This window comes from Vulpes vulpes, chromosome 1 (assembly GCF_048418805.1).
Source record: "Vulpes vulpes isolate BD-2025 chromosome 1, VulVul3, whole genome shotgun sequence".
In the NCBI taxonomy this organism is placed as follows: domain Eukaryota; kingdom Metazoa; phylum Chordata; class Mammalia; order Carnivora; family Canidae; genus Vulpes; species Vulpes vulpes.
The window spans coordinates 67,584,064-67,599,227 of NC_132780.1; the positions used below are offsets into that span (position 1 = coordinate 67,584,064).

The 15,164-nt window shown below is 43.5% G+C and overlaps 1 long non-coding RNA gene across 1 annotated transcript in view; it reads left to right on the forward strand.

The window, feature by feature from the left end:
* The first annotated feature begins 7,077 nt into the window (after positions 1–7,077).
* The window catches only part of LOC140595669 (uncharacterized), a 47,845-nt gene continuing 39,758 nt past the window's right edge, over positions 7,078–15,164 (forward strand). The window contains exon 1 of the long non-coding RNA XR_011997474.1: positions 7,078–7,156. This is a non-coding gene — a long non-coding RNA (uncharacterized lncRNA). The remainder of the gene's footprint in view (positions 7,157–15,164) is intronic.

Consider the following 15,164-nt stretch of genomic DNA (forward strand, 5'->3'; position numbering starts at 1 on the left):
GTCTTTTTGCCTCATATTTTATGCTTACATATAAATATATATAATACTACAAAGTTATTATTATTGTTTGATTTAAGCAATCAATGTCTGATGTAATATTTACACTTTCTGGTAATCTTCATGTTTTCCTTGATCTGAGGATCAAGCTGGGAATTATTTTTAGCATTTCTAGTAGGACAGGTTTGCTAGAGATGAACCCATTAAGTTTTCACTAGTGATTATCTTTTTTCACTTTAAATTTTGAATAATATTTTCACTGAGTATAGAATTCTAGTTGTTTTTGTTTGTGGGTTTTGTGGGCCATTCCCTTGTGTTCTGGCCTCCACTGCTTACAGTGAGAGGCCAGATGTCACTCACATCTATGGAAATGACCATGTACTACATACAATATATATATATTTTTCCTGGAGGCTTTTAAGATCTTTTATTTATCTTTTGATTTTTACCTGTACACTATGTTGCTGTTAGGATGACTTTTCTTTGCATTTATCCTGCTTAGGGTTTGCCTAAGACTTTGTATCTGTAGGTAGTGTTTTTCACCAACTTTGGGAAGTTCTTAGCCATTATCCTCTGATTTGTTTGCTCTACTGTGTTATATCTTTCCTCTTCCTCTGGGACTCCAGTTACTTGTATGTTATGCTGTTTGATGTCCCACGGATTATGGTTACTTCTTTCTGATTTTTCTTCTATTTTTTTTCCTTTTTATTCAGTTTGGATTCTTTTCATTGACCTGAGTTCAACCTGATACTAAACCCATCTAAGGAATTCTTTATTCCTTTTTTAAAATAAAGATTTTATTTATTTATTCATGAGAGACACAGAGAGAGGCAGGGACCTAGGCAGAGGGGGAAGCAGGCTCCCTGCAGGGATCCCGATGTGGGATTTGATCCCAGGACCCCGGGATCACAACCTGAGCCAAAGGTAGACACTCAACAACTGAGCCACCCAGGTGCCCCAGGGATTCTTTATTCCTGATGTATATATTTTATCTCTGGCATTTACAGTGGTTCTAATTTCTGGTGTTCATGTATCTGCTGAATTTTGCTGTCTTTTTACAGATGGCATCTATTTTTCCCCCACTGGATAGCTCAGTCTTTTTAATATAGACTTTTGTAAAGTCTCTGACTCTTCACAATTTCTGAATCTTGACAGTTCCTTTTTTTTTTTTTTTTTTGAGGTGGGAGTAGGGGAGGAACAGAGACAGAGGGAGAGAGAATCTGAATCAGACTTCATGACTTGCACAGAGCCTGATGTGGGGCTCGATCTCAGAACCCTGATTTCATGATCTGCATGGAAATCAAGAGTCGGACACTCATTCGGGTGCCCTGACAATTTCCTTTTTTTTTTTTAAACTAAGTGTCACTTTTTCATATATCTTGTAATTTCAATTTTATGCTTTTTTGTAGAAGAGTAACAATTGACGTCAACAACAGTTGCCTCTTATTTTGTTGGAGTGAAGGGGGGATGGGTTGATCTGGTCTGTCGTAGAGTGTGGTCTGGATTTTGCTGTAGTTTGGTAAGTTAAGCTCATGACTGGCTTACATAATTTGAGAGATGGATCAGCAGAACCTGGGATTTGAACACTGGCAAGGTTCCAGGGCCTCTCTGTGCTGCTTCATATCCGAGCTGCAATTTTTGAAGGCCTGAGGCACCTAGGACAGGTTGCTCTCCCAGTCTCGCTCAGCACTTGCCATCTGAGAGGCTCTCTGTGCTTGAGTGAGACCTTGCACACCTCACTTCTCAGGCCTCCTCCTCTGATCCCAGCTTTTGTCCTCAGCACCTGGTGAGACATGCAGTGGAAGCCAGTGGAAGATGGTTGGAGTCTGGTGCAGGACTGGACTGTGGCTCAGGCTGCTCAGGGTTCTAGCCACACAGATGTGGAACATTCCCCTAGCTTCTCCTGACCGCCCTCCATTGCTGATTCCTCCTGTTCTTGCCATTCTGATGTGGATGTGAGCAATCTTGGGTGTCTCCCCCCTCCCCGAAGCTTCTCACTTTTTAAAGCATAGTCCATTTATATATTTTTGTCTCCTCAGAAATCTGAACAACTGCTGTTATTTTGTAGCTTATCTCCTTCTTTTTCCTGTTGAGTTGAAATCAGTGGTCTCAGGAATTTGTTTTTTATTGAGACCAGAAGGAAAGATTCCCCTGATGTGTTATTCATCTACCAAGTGCTTTCTGTTTTCTTTCCACTGATTCCTTTTATCCTTGTAGTTTAAATGTCTAGATACTGAGCTGGTTCTTTTTTTATTGCTCATCTTTCAATGAAATGAGTTTCTTCCAAGCCAGCTGTTGAAAGCAGAGGTAAGGCCATGCTTTACGCTAGCAGCAGTTCCCTTTGTCCTCCGTGTGTGTGTGTGTGTGTGTGTGTGTGCATATGTGTGTGCACACACACGTGTGCGTGTGTCTCCAACCAGGCAGGAAGTGGAGTTGCTCATGACATGTCACTCTTCTTCTGTCTGTATGACACACTGCTCCCCCCAGTGTAGCCTGTCTGTGTCTGTGTGCTCATTTCCAACTGAACTTGATTTTTAGGGTCCTAATGATCATAATTTAATTCTGAGCTTCTCTAACACTTCTTTCTGAAATATATAATTTGACATATAGTTAAATGTATCGTGATTTTCAGGACTGTCTCACTTCCATAGGTGATGTTAACCATGTAGTCTGAATTTCGGGGACTTCATCCAAGTAATAACCCAGATACCATTGACTCATTCCCAGATGCTGAGGCAGGGTTCCAGGTCCCTCCCAATGTCTCTGTCCTAATTCTGTGAGCCCTCAGAACAGCACTCTATCTCCCCTGAAAGGCATTTCTGGGGCTGACTTTAGCCCATGTGGAATCCCTGTCCTATCAGAATGAGAAACCTGCTCTGGGCTGGTGTAGCCACACTGGGTGGGCAGCACAAGGCAAAGAAAGTTTCAGCCCCACTTTTACCCTTGCTGAGTGCACTCAAGCACTCCTGCACCATGAAAGGGGCACTACCCTCACCTGGACACTCCTGTGTTTATAGTCACAAAAATCTGGGAGAGCTACTGTGTGACAAGCATTACATCTCTAGGTGAATGCTGAAGGCTTCCACTGGAGCTGCCCCTGCTGCCCCTTGCCTTGCCAAGGACAAGAGAGGACTGGCATCTCTTGGGGGAAAACATGCCCTCTCACTCTGTAAAAGGGGCTCCCAAGCATTTTGTTTGTCCCTCAGGGATTAATAGGAAACTATTTCACTAAAAACTCTAATTTGATAGTTTGAAAAACACTTATAGTTGTTTTCTCCCCAAGGTATAGACATTGAGAAGATGTGGGTGTGGGGACAAACAGCTACACAACACAGACAAGTTACCCCTTCCTCTGACAATAACACCTTGTTCCTGGGTCAAGTCCATCGCAAGCCGCTCTTCAGCCTTCATCAAAATCTGCTTTCACTGCATCATTGGCTACCCAGGCCCAGATACCTGTGAAGACAGTTAGGTCTAGGCTAGTGTTTCCATCCAGTGCTTGCTGCAGCATTGTCTCTGAAATCTGTGAAAGCAGGTTGCACAGGGTGCTGGTCCTGAACGCCTTTCACTTTTGATTCTTCCATGAAGCCCGTCACAATTCAAGTCCACATTACTGGGTAAATGTCTGTATTTGACCTCATGGTTCCCGCTTAACCTACATGAGATCTGAAGCTCAGATCAGAATCATCTTTATTTATACTCAGGAGAGGTATGAGTTTCGCAAAAGCCATGTGACTGCAAATAATACTAGGTAAATTGGACTTTGTTTGCATTCCACGATGAGAGAGGGTGAGAGGCAGTCCAGGATTTATGATGATGCTTTGGCTTGTTATTAGAACCCGAATTCTTTTCTCTGTTTCCTCCTCAGCTTCTAGCCTGTTGGATTTAATCCTCATGTGTGCCCCTTGCCACACAGCCTCTATTTCCAGGCTTCCAGTCCATGTTTCAAGCAGAAGAAAGAGAGAGCAAAGACACCAGCCCCTGTTTGGGTAACTCCATCAGCCAGAAACATGTCATGGGCTGCTTGCAGTTGAGGCAGGTGGAGGAAGCCACACCAACAGCTTTCAGAGCCTCCGTGGTAGGAACAGGCAAGGTCAAGGAGGGCTGCGTAGGGAGGGCCCCTGTGTACCCTGCAGATGACTGAGGTTTCTCTAGATAGTTTCTCTAGATGGAACTTCCAATCTCAGGGATGCTGAAATGTTGAAAAGTGGTATAGGTGCAAAGGAATGTCTTCTTGGGTTCTTCCTGAATAACCCAAGAAGCAGTATAACCTTTGACCCAAGCTCCTCTTCAGATGGACCAGATATTGTGGTTTATCCTTAGTACTTTTCATTGGTCTAAAGCCATACCTAATTTTCTAGGGGGATGTGGAGTGGGGGTGGGTGATGGAGACAGGTGGTGGAGGCAGATGTTGGCATGAGGGTAGGGGCAGAGCTGGGGATGGGGGTAGAGAGTGGGGGTTGAGGTGGATGGTGGGGGTTGGGGTTGGATGAAGGGGACAGGGTGGAGTGGGGTGTGGGGATGGGTGATGGAAGCAGAGGTTGGGGTGGGGGTGGGGCCAGGCGGTGGGGGATGGGGATTGGGGTGGATGGGGTTATAGGTGGGGACAGTGGTGGAGACAGGGTGGGGTGGCGGTGGGGCTGGGGATGAGGGTGGAGGGGGGTGGTGGGGACAAGGCAGGAGTGCCTCCCCTCACTCGGCTGCAGGCAGCTGCTCCATTGGCATCTGTGTCTGTGTGCTCTGTTCTTAGAGGCCCAGTGTGGGAAATGAATGCCATTCCTCACCTACGTAGGAGAATCTTCTCATCAGGAAAAACACATAGTTCAGACAGCATTGACGAAAATTCCTTGGTTTGAGTGATTGATGGAAGATGGACCAAAAAACAGGAGGCGGTGTGTATTCTAATTAAATGGCACATATTTTTGAAGAAAGTGGCACATCTGAACAGTAACTAAATGACTTATTTTTGACATGGCTAATGAACTGTAGCTGAACCATGATTTGTATTTGACTTCTTCATAAAGTGTTTCTTAGAAAAAATCGCAGCTGGCGTTCATGTGACTCGTTTTTAACAGTTACTTTCCCGTGAGGGCAGACATTTCCAGGATCTTGCACATCCTCAAGAACACAGCCAAGGAACAGTATTTTGTGAACTAAGACTGTTTCTAAGATGGTTTATGTTGTTTTTCAACATATTGCAACTAGAATACAGAAAGAGCACACTTCAATTATTTTAGAATTAGAAACAACCTAGTTTTATCTTTTCCAGAAGAATCCTACTGCATTAAGAACATTTGAAACAAGAAGGAATCACATTTTAAAAATCCCATATTAGAAACATTATAAGCAATCATTAAATTTGGGTTATTTGCTGCAATTTTTAGTTTACTGTACTGCCAGAAGTAAAATATTTTGTTGCTACTTAATTCTACGGTCCAATTTTTGGTTTTGGAAGTGTGTTCACTACTTATGTGTAAGTCTTAGGAGAAATGTATCAGCATGATAGCCTAAGTCTTTATGAATAGTTTCAAATACCTTGTTTCATTTCTAAGTTCCCACCATTACGGGTAAGTATGCTAAGTGTGCTCATATGAATTCTCTTTTTAAAATAAGTATGGCCCTCAAATCTTCTACCTTGGTCAAATTTAGTTTCTTTCCATAATATGGAGAGTTTTCCCTTTTGTTCTTCCCTCACGAGCTTCTCATTTCCTGCTATTTCAGGGCATCTCTCACATTGTCACTTCATGTTTCTATTGTAGATCGTGACCTTTCAGAAAATCTTGAAAAAGGATGGTCATTAGAGCTAACATCTACAGACCCACTCCCTCTGTGCCAGGAATTATACCTAAGAATGTGTTCTTATTTTATCTGCACACTAATCCATTTAGACAGGTGCTGTTCCCATATGCACTTCATACCACAGAAACAGTGGGGCCTCTGGGATACAGCATGTTCCAAAATTCCAGATGTAAACATCAGGAAACCAGCGGAGGGACAAGGTAGACCAACAGGCCAGTTTTATGCCAATGAAATGCTTTCTTGTAGCTGTTTGTCTCCGTGGTAACCTAGATGAGGTAGGTGTCATATAATTCTACTTTCATCATCATACTGTAGCTTGAAGTTTTCAGATGTGCGTCCAAGCTTACATAATTAATGGGATGTTCAAAGTAAAACCAAGGTCTGCGTCTGTCTCCAAAGTCCATGGTCTTTCTACTACGTCATGCCTTGGGCGTTTTCAAGGGCAAGATAATTACATGTAACGTGGTCCCTCTCCAACAGCCTGACTAAATTAAAATTAAATTGTTGGGTTAGTCTGGATTATTTAAAAATCATTCCAGATTATTTTTAAACAGCATAACTCTTTAAGGCATGACAGCGTATATTCAAATAGGATGACACCTGGCTTGGTTGCTCACAATTTCACGCATAACTGAGTTAAAAGTATTCTGAAAAGAAACCATTGTTTATTTCTTTATCTTGGTAAATTAATGTCATAACACATAACCTGTTGGAAACAATTTCCAGTGGATAACACAAAACTTCACAGAAATGATTTGAAGTATTCTGAAGATGTGATGAAGCCATATTTACTGAGATGCTTTTCCAACCTCCTACAGGTGAAGCTACGGGATTTTGACATCTGGTTTGGATGCCTTCTCAGCCAAAGTGATCAGCCTAGCAGTGTAACCAGGCATCCCAGGGCTGGTGGCTGACTTACATTCTGTTGCTGGTGATGCAGCCGGAGGCCCCAGCTGCTCCCTTGCTGCCCCCTGCCCAGCTAATCCAAAGTCAGGTGGGCTTGAAATTCAGAATTAACCTGTGGCACTGGGCGGATAGGTTGTCCCATGTCATGGTGATGATTAGTAAAAAGTTGCCAATGGAATTTTTAGAAAGAAAACGTGGTGAATCAGAGTTCTCTAAGTGGGTTTTTCATTTGTTTCTAAAGCATTTTTTAGGTCTCATAACTTCTAATTAGATGTAGCTGGAGGTCCAGTGTTTTTCTCTGGGGGTTGGGTCAGGCCGCCATGGATCAGAAATGTCAAGGGGAGGAGGGTGATCTATGACTCGCGCTTATTGCAGTCCTGACTGTGAGAACATTCACTCCGGATGAGGCAAATAGATTCTGTGTGCGTTCCTGAATGCTTGGTTATTCATGAAGGTAAACAGGTCTGACCTGAGGGCTCTGAGGGCAAACAGTGGGTTTAGTGGCTTGTAAGGGTAACTGCGCACAAGTTAATAGTGGTTCTCTTGTTCTGCTGTCTCATCCTGGATGCTTTACCTAGGTTAGAGGAAAACCTTACGGTCCTGAACTGATGGATAGTGATGATAGTTTGGTGAAGATGTAGGAGGGTGGGGAGCTGAGGGATGGGGCTCAGAGAAAGGACAGCCACCAGCGCCTGGCAGGGTGTGGTGGGCAGGGGGAACTTCACAACCACCTGACTTGGTTGTTCTGACAAGCATAAATGATAAATATAAAGTCCTAAGGATAAACATCAGGATATATATGTTTTCTTTTCAATATTTCCCACACCTTAGTATATTTGGAAGAAGCCAAATAGCATAACTGTTATGAACGTGGGTTGCAGTAATTGGTTGGGATTGAATTCATGCTTATCTGATTCTAAATCCAAAGGTTTTCTGTGACTCTAGGCTGACTCTCTTCTAAGTGTGATGCACGGTGACAGATAGAGAATTATTCACATGAAGCTCACAGTGTAATAGGATGGATACAAATTGAACTTAAATGATTATAGCTCAAAGCAGCTCCTCAGCCTGCCCTCTCTGTGGCCCCCCACTGCCAGCCCTGGCCTGCTCTCCATGTCACTTGGTGTCCTCGCCTCTGCCTGTTATCTCATTCAGTGTTTGAACGTAGTAACTCCCTGTTACTAACCACCTTACTTTACCTCCTCTGCAAATACTTTTCTTCTTTTAAGAAAAACATCAAGATCAGAAACTCTTGTCTTGTGTATCTGACCTACAGAGTATTTTTCTTGGCCACAGCATGTTTTTAAAATAGTTTGAATTCAAGTGTCTTTTCCAGGTAGGCCTCACTGTGGCTGCTGCTTTTCACTGCCTGTTTAACTAACTTTACCTTCCTGGTTATGACAACGTTGAACTTAAAACCGTTATACATGCAAGGTAATCTGCAGGGAAGAACATGTGTGTCTCATCCCCGATGGTGGCCCCATTCCCCAGGTGGAACCAACTACGTTTCTCACTCAGCCGTGTTTCATCTTGAGTGACTTTATTTTGTTTTTAATATATTGTGTGTGTTAGGTTTTGCCTTTGGATCCAATTTGGCAGTCTCTCTTGTAAAAACAAGATTATCCCAGTTGTATTTATTATTATGGAGGATCTCTTTAATATTCAATTTGTCATGATTTTTATCTTATACTTACAAGTTTTGTTGCTTATTTAGAACGTGTTTCCCACTACATTGATCAGTATGTTTTTGTTGTTTTGTTTTACATGTGTACTTCTAGTAAACTGGACTCTTTAGTTCTGTTCAGCAGTGACTTTTATTTCTATCTTTTTAATCCACATTCTATCCTTCCATGCCTCAAACAATAATTTGAGTAAAAAACTTATCAACCCCACTTCTTTCTTAAGAATCTGTAGATATTGGGATGCCGTAGTGGCTTAGTGGTTGAGCCCATCTGCTTTCAGCTCAGGGCATGATCCCAGTCTGGGGATTGAGTCCCACATTGAGCTCCCTGCAGGAGCCTACTTCTCCCTCTGTCTATGTCTCTGCCTCTTGCTCTATGTCTCTCATGAATAAATAAATAAAATCTTAAGAAAAAAAGAATCTATAGCTACTGCTCCACTAATAGATGGAACATGCTATGAGTTATTCTGGAGCCAGTCTGATAGTTTTCTCCAATAGGTGACTTTACCTTTTCTGTCTGAATGTTCAAAGGTTTCTTCTTTACCATTGCTTTTCAGTAACTTCTGGATTGTTCTGTGTCCATTCTTCAAAGGCTGTGGTGGGCTTTTCAATCTAAACAGCATATATTTTTTCTTTCCTTCTTTTTTAAGATTTTATTGATTTATTCATGAGAGACACACAGAGAGAGGCAGAGACATAGGCAGAGGGAGAAGCAGACTCCATGCAGGGAGCCCAAAGCAGGACTCGATCCCAGGACTCTGGGATCACACCCTTAGCCGAAGGCAGATGCTCAACCACTGAGATACCCAGATGTCCCTATTTCTTATAGTTTATAATTTATAGCATATTTCTCTATAACGTGTAGCTTGGCATTCTTTGCTGTTATTTTGATTCTCCCTTTTGGGACAATATATCTGCTGTATCTCATATGCATGTCATTTGAATATCCCACTTTTTACCTTTACTTCTTTAAATTATTATTCATCTCTACTCCATTTGTCTCAGTCATGTCCCCAACTTTCCTGCTGTGTTGTAAGCAGTAGGTCCCAATCCCCACTCTCCTCCAACTTTCTGTCTGTATTATGGATAAGTTTATTATAGTTCTAGCAGTCACTTTCACTGTGGAGGGAAGCGATGTGGTAAGATCGATAAGGAAGATATCAGAGCCACCTGGGCTTCTAAACCTATCTTGGACCTTCCACATAAGCCTTGAATCGTCTCCTTTAAGATTTACACATTACAGAAAATTGAACTTTAATCTTTTTAATCTACTGTAATTTGAGATTTCTATTTTGTCTAATAATACATGTCTCTTACCTGATAAAATATGGATGGATTACAATCTATATTATATTATCTAATTATGGACATTTCTCTTATTTGTAGTATCTTGCTGTAAACAACTGCTGGAAAAAAAAAAACTGCTGAAAAGGGACACCTGGGTGGCTCAGCGGTTGAGCATCTGCCTTTGGCTCAGGGCATGATCCCGGTCCTGAGATCAAGTCCCACATCAGACTCCCTAAGGAGCCTGCTTCTCCCTCTGCTTATGTGTCTGCCTCTCTCTCTATGTCTCTCATGAATAAATAAATAAAATATATATTTTTTAGATTCTTAAATTTTATTTATTCATGAGAGACAGAGAGAGAGAGAGAGAGAGAGAGAGGCAGAGACACAAGCAGAGAGAGAAGCAGGCTCCGTGTCAGGAGCCTGGCATGGGACTCCATCCTGGGACCCCAGGATCACATCCTGGGCCAAAAGCAGGTGCTGAAGCCACCCAGGGATCCCCTAAAATCTTAAAAAAAAACTGAGCAGCCCCAGTGGCCCAGTGGTTTAGTGCTGCCTTTAGCCCGGGGTTTGATTCTGGAGACCCAAGATCGAGTCCCACGTTGGGCTTCCTGCCTGGAGCCTGCTTCTCCCTCTGCCTGTGTCTCTGCCTCTCTCTCTGTGTATCTGTCATGAATAAATAAATAAAAATTTAAAAATACTGCTGAAAAAATATAAAAGACAATGTAGATAATGGAGAGATATACTATGTTCATGGATGGGAGAACAATAGTGTTAAGATGTCAGTTCTCCTTAAATTGTTCTTTGGATTCAAGGCAACTCAAATCAAATCCTGGCAGGGTTTTTAGCATAGATGTTGAAAAGCTAATTATAAAATTTAAATGGAAATGCAAATGACTTAACATGGTCAAAGTGATATTGAAAAAGAATGGATTTGGCTAATTTATCTTAAATAATTAACTTTCTAAAGATTTTATTTATTTATTCATGAGAAACACAGAGAAAGAGAGGCAGAGACATAGGCAGAGGGAGAAGCAGGCTTCCTGTGGGGAGACCGATGAAGGACTGTATCCCAGAACCCCGGGGATTACTACCTTAGCCAAAGGCAGATGCTCAACCAATGAGCCAGCCAGGTGCCCCAATCTTAAATAATTTAAGGACACATTATATATTTACATTAATCAAAGCCATGTGATATTGACATACAGACAGAAAAAGATAAATGGAAAAGTGCAAAAATAGACTCATAACTATAATCAATTAATTTTTGACAAAAGTGCCAAGGCAAGGATAATCTCCTCAACAAGCAGTCCTAGGACAAGTGGTAGCCATATAAAGACAAAACCAAAAATGTAGGCCCTTACCTCACTTCATTTAAAGCATCAACTTGCGGGGTGCCTGTGTAGCTCAGTCTGTTAAATACAAGATAGTATTTAGCTACAGAAAACATGTGTGTGGTTGCAGGATGGGAGCTGGGCGGGAGACGGATGACAATGGGTGTGGGGAAGTGTTCAGGTATGCTGGAGGCACTCATGATCCTGCTGGTGGTGATGACTTCACAGGAGTATGCACATGTTGACACCCATCAAATAATAAAAGCTAAATACGTACAATGTACTGCATGTTACTTACACACTAGTAAAGTAATTAAAAATAAGAAGGAAGATTTCAGTTGTACAGGGGAAGGGTCTGAGAAGGTAGAAAATTGGGTCAGACTGGGGAGTGCATGCAGCAGGGAGCACGGAACATCTGGGTGAGGGTGGCCTGGTGAATGAAGGTAATCAGGGTGTGCGAGATGGTCTCTTGGGATAGGCAGGTGAGTGGTTTAAGCTGTGTGTCTGAGCACACTGGCCCAGCCTAGGATGGCAAAGCCTCCTCGAGGCATCACTCTGTCAGGCAGGGGTAGGCCTCTGGGAAGGTGCGAACCATGGGAGGGGTGGTAGGGCTTAGCTGTGGCACAGAACAAGGAAGTGATCATGTGACAACCACTTTACATGCAAGATGCAGTTCATATGTGCATATCCACACACATGTGAACTTTACCCATTCATATACATACATGTGTACACATGTATACATATACACTACACAATTCACATATGTATACATAACACATCTACACATTCATATATGTATACAGGCACACATTTACATATTTGTATAATAAATACACATGATAATGCATATACTTACATATTTATATAATACATATATGAGAATTAGCATATACATTCATATCCATAATACAGTCAATACTTATGAACACATACACAGTAATATACATGTATACAGTAGACATATTTATATTCATACTCATATACATACACATCTATATATAATATACATATTTATATGAAGGTACTCATATACATATTCATATACATAAACACATATACTTTTAATCCTTATTACAATCTTGCCAAGTGCTTCTCATCCTCATTTTGCCAACGAGGAAAATGCATCTCAGAGAAGGTAACAAATTTGCCCAGTACCAAATGACAATTAATACTGATTAACTAGTAATTAACCCTTGCAGTCCCAATCTCCCACTGCCAAAGGCAGCCCGGAGTCTCCTTCAGAAAACATTGTGGCAGCAGGAGCAGCAGCAGCAGCAGAAGCCCTGAGAGCCTGCCCACTGAGTGCCAGGCTGGCTGTGCCCTGAGGCTCTGGGGCTGATGCAGGGCGGAGGCTGTGGGTGCCCTGCTGCCCGGCTCCCCCACCCACCCCATTTCCTGTCCTCCCTCCCCAGCCACCGGCAGTCTGCCTCTCTGCCCGCCCCAGACCTGGCAGGTGTCACGTACCACCATCCTCCTGGCCCTGACTCAGGTCCTCCGCGCCCAACGTTGTGGTCCACGGTGCCCTTGGAATCTCGGGGTGAGACCTGGCAGCGAACCCCATGTGCTTTTACCGCAGTGGGGCTCCTCTGACGGTCGGTACAAGGGGCTTGTGTTTCTGAGAAGGTGGGTCGGCTGCATAGAGACGTCATGCAAACAAACTTGTATTTTGTTTCTAAGTTGTCTGTGGTCCTGTGTGCCTGTTAGAAATTGGGATGGGATGGGACGTGCAGGCAGGAGCAGACTCGTCTGACTCAGCGGTTTGGGGAAGGTGCTAACTTTCACATAGCCCTCATACTTGGGGACCCCTCCTCCCAGGGCCGAGGTAGCAGGCTGATGCGAGGAACCAGATAAACAAGTGCAGAGTTGGGTTTCCCGCATTTCCCAAGGGGGCCCTGAGCCAACCCGGGGAGGGGGCCACGCTGCTCTGGCAGCAGGGCAGGTGCACGTCTCCTCCCCACACCTGCTGCAGGAACCCCAGCTCCGCCTGGCCCACATCCAGCTCTTCTCTTCCCTAAATAAACCACCGCAGAGGGAAGTCTCTGCAGCAACCCCCATGAAGCCACAGCCTTTGTGCAGAGGGTCCCTGCTGCTGCCATCTGCAGGCAGTGACCTCCCTCCCTCCAGAACAGTTGCACCTGTGGCCACTGTGACAACTCATGGCCGTTATCACGGCTCCACTGTATAAAGTGAAGCTGTTGGAAATGTTCTTCCGGGTTGGCCACCTGATGCTCTGTGGGGCATCAGGAGGGAACCACCTTGTGCCCATGGCATCAAGACTCAGCACTGCAGCCCTGAGATGAGGTTTTTGTGGGAGAGCGGACAAGGTTTGCTGAAATAAGGAACGGTGAGAAGGACTCCCAGGTCTGTGACAGGCAGGAGGGTAACACAGGCACAGCATGTGGAGCCAGAGAGCTGGAGAACATTCACGGGAGGAAGGAGACAATTCTAGACACACAGTTGGGGGTCGCTGGGCAGTTCCCAAGTGGGTTTGTCAGAGAACCACTGGAATGGGAGTTGTTGGGGCCTGGAGGGGTCTTGAGGTCAAGGAATGGATCTGGTTACTTAGGATGCCAGGCAGTGCTCAGAAGAGGGCTTGTCATCTGAGTCTCAGGCACTGTCACTCTTAGATCAGAAAGGCCCAGAAGCACTGGCAAAAGACAAGGAGTATCCATAGGGAAGGCCAAGGAAGGACAAAGCTGCGGTGATGGACCGCAGGAGGGCGGAGGGAGCACTTCCCTGGGAGAGACAGTTCTCTGAAGCAAAGTGCTGTCAGGAACACAAGAACTAAAAGGTGGTGGAGCAAATCCATAGGAACCAGGTTTAAAAGGCAAATTGCTAGAAAAACAGCTCAGGTTTTCTCCTGTTTATTCTAGTTCCTATTCATCTTGCTCTCTGTAGTATTTTCTTGGATGTTCAGTATCCAATCTAGAACCAGGAGGCCACATGAGCCTCCAAGACATGTCTCATGATCCATCCTGCCCTTTGGAAGCCATGAAGCCATTAATAAAAGTTGAGAGGATGCCAGGATTACTCTGGAGCCTTGTCCCTTGAGGTTTAAAAAGTGCAGAAGCAGCCTGCCTATTTGAAGAATCTGGGTCCACAGCTGTTTTTCTGCTCCTATTCTGGCTCTATCCACATCCACACTACTGATAAGAAAGTGGAAAAGCTGTGAAGATTTTGTCTCGTGTGTCATATAAAGTTTGAAGTCGGAAGAAAATAACAGTCTCCATAGGAATCCAGAGAAGTTGGACATGCCTGGGGAAAAAATAATAATGCATGGTTGCTAGGGACTGGCTGTTCTCTCATTGAAACTATGAGTCATCAATATGGACAAAAATAATTCACACCAGTGTGGGGAGCCCAGGCGGAGAATCTCACTGTACCTTCCCGAATGGGCAGGTGGTGTCTCTCCATGAATATGAGGACAGCTCTTGCCATAGAACAAATGCCGGTTCCAAGGGTTTCCCTCTGTCTCCACTCTCTCCACTCCATCAGACTGCCCCTTCCTCCCTCCCAGGGACAGAAGGGCATCCCTGCAGAAACACTTCCCTCTCTGGATGCATCTGGCAGTGGAGTGAGGAGTACCTCTGTGAGGCAAATGGATTTCCTAAGACCAGGAAATTCTTCAAACCAAGAACTTTCATCCTGGGATCTATGGGGGCTCGGGGACATTTGTAGACTTCTGGAATTGATTGCAAAGTTTTTGTATTGTCTTTTTTTGTGTGTGTGCACGTTCCTGTTAACAATCTGTTAGGAAAACCACATACATAAAAATGCCAAAGAATAATGCAATGAATGCTTTAATATCTATCATGCAGCTCATAGAGCAAACTATTGCAAGAATAGTTGAAGTCACCCCTTTATACTTCTCCTGATTCTCCTGATTGTAGGAAACATTCTCCTGAATTTGGTGTTCATTTCCACACAAGCAGCTATATTTTGAGGAGATGTACATTTACTATGAAACGATATATGGTATTTTAACCTTTTATTTTGCTATAGTCTTAGACTTAACAAAAATGTAGCAAAAATAGTTCAGAAAGTTCCCAAATAACCTTTATCCAGCTTATCCTGGCATTGAAACCTTATATAGCCATTACATATCTATCAAAATCAAGAAATTAACAACGGTACAATGTTATTAACTAAAACTCAGAAGT